The sequence below is a fragment of the Macaca mulatta genome, chromosome 4 (assembly GCF_049350105.2).
Source record: "Macaca mulatta isolate MMU2019108-1 chromosome 4, T2T-MMU8v2.0, whole genome shotgun sequence".
In the NCBI taxonomy this organism is placed as follows: Eukaryota; Metazoa; Chordata; class Mammalia; order Primates; family Cercopithecidae; genus Macaca; species Macaca mulatta.
The window spans coordinates 32452220-32454298 of record NC_133409.1 but is presented as its reverse complement, the minus strand read 5'-3'; the positions used below and the strand labels follow the sequence as shown (position 1 = coordinate 32454298).

Below are 2079 nucleotides of genomic sequence, written 5' to 3'. Positions count from 1 at the left end.
AGCTAATTTTTTTTTTTTTTTTTTTTTTTGAGACAGAGCCTCTCTGTTGCCCAGGCTGGAGTGCAGTGGTGTGATCTTCGCTTACTGCAAACTCGGCCCCAGGGGTTCATGCCATACTCCTGCCTCAGCCTCCCCAGTAGCTGGGACTACAGGCGCCGGCCACCAAGCCCGGCTAATTTTTTTAATATTTTTGGTAGAAGACAGGGTTTCACCATGTTCGCCAGGATGGTCTCAATCTCCTGACCACGTGATCCACCTGCCTCAGCCTCCCAAAATGCTGGGATTACAGGTGTGAGTCACCGCGCCCAGCCTTTTCTACTGTTTTCTTTTGAAACATTATCAGGAGTAGGATTTCTAAGTAAATAAACATTTTAAAGCTTTTGATAGATGGAGGAAGAGGACATGGTCTTTGCCTTCTTTCTCCTCAGTTGCAGGCTCATTTTTCTCTCAGTCTTCATAATTACATTGTCTGATTTAGAGTGTGATTACATTAATGTTAGATCATGTTGCTCAAAATTAAACAAGTAGGTAATTCCAAGATTGATTGGCCATACTATTGTCACTGTATTAATGCTCATTTTGTTACACTGGTTCATCTTCCTTCTCAACTTACCTATTGCCACTTGGAATATATATTGATTCATTATGATGCCAGGCAGTAACATAGGAGTGTTTGATCCAACAGAAATACACAATCAAGGATAACAAAAGTAACACATGAAAGACCATAATCAAGCTTAATTTCCACTTGCTCTATTTTTTCACGTATCTTTAAACTATGGTTTTAGCTTTGATAAATGACTGAAGCTGGAGAAGCCATGGTTGAAATCAACCTATACTTCAGTGCACAGTTGAGGAGCCAGAGACTAAAATCATCTACAGAACCATGACAATGGCAGCATATCTTTTCTTCTTTGAACAAAAATCTATTTTTGCTTTCTTTTTCACTGTATAAAGTTCTTCTGATTTTGTTTTGTTTTTTATTTTATTGGGTTTTTTTTTTTTTTTTTTTTTTTGAGACAGTTTTGCTCTTATTTCCCAGGCTGGAGTGCAATGATGGGATCTCAGCCCACCACAACCTCTGCCTCCGGAGTTCAGGCAATTCTCCTGCCAGCCTCCTGAGTAGCTGGGATTACAGGCGTGCACCACCATGTCCAGCTAATATAGACGAGGTTTCTCCATGTTGGTCAGGCTTGTCTCGAACTGCCAACCTCAGGGGATCCGCCCACCTCAGCCTCCCAAAGTGCTGGGATTATAGGCGTGAGCCACCCTGCCTGGCCTAAAGTATTTTTTAAACATGAAAATAATAAAGATTTTGATAGATGTTGCTGAATTGCTAAACCTTATTTAAATAACTGTTTTATCCAATAGTTTTTATCCTCCTTGTTAATCAAGCAGTTGCAGAGTTTTAAAGTAACTTTAACAATTCCTTCTTCTTCCAATTAAATAGCCTAAAACATTCAAAACCAGTAGGCAGCGTGAAAAAGACATATATCCTTTTTGTTCTTTTTTCTCCCTGTTTAGGGGGAGCCCAACACCCTCTGCCCTCACTGGAAGCACAGTGAGCCATCACTGATAATTCAGTAGCAGATATAAAACATAAGGGAAGAAAGAATACTGAGTCATTCTCAGGTTGCCTTCAACTCTGCTTTAAAGCCTTGAGCATGGGTGATAAATGTTATACTCATATAGAGAAACAATTTGCTCAACCCCATAAGAATAACAGAAAGGTGGCTTTTTAAATAATCTAGTTGACTGTATTACATATTTGTCTTGCTCTACTCCAGACTGTCAGGTTTGTCCTAGATACCCAATAAAGTAAAGCCTGGAGACTACTAACCCAAGTCCCTGAAGTAGCCACTGATGTCCTGTGATCAATGGATACAAAAAAATAAATAAATAAAATAGGTTGCTCAAACAAAGTACCCTTTCTCTTTTTCCATTCCATCCTCAGCTTTTCCACTTTTGTAGCTGTTTAAAACCTCTGAGTAAAGCCACTGTGTTTTGATACACACCCAGCCTCTGGTAGCTTAAATTACAAGTCAGTCTGCAGTCAGAGAGACTCAAAGCTGTGTCCTA

At 39.7% G+C, this 2079-nt stretch overlaps 1 pseudogene; it reads left to right on the top strand.

Moving 5' to 3' along the window:
- Positions 1-402: 402 nt before the first annotated feature.
- On the top strand, positions 403-805 carry LOC100429560 (protein cornichon homolog 4 pseudogene; annotated as a pseudogene).
- The last annotated feature ends 1274 nt before the right edge of the window (positions 806-2079 follow it).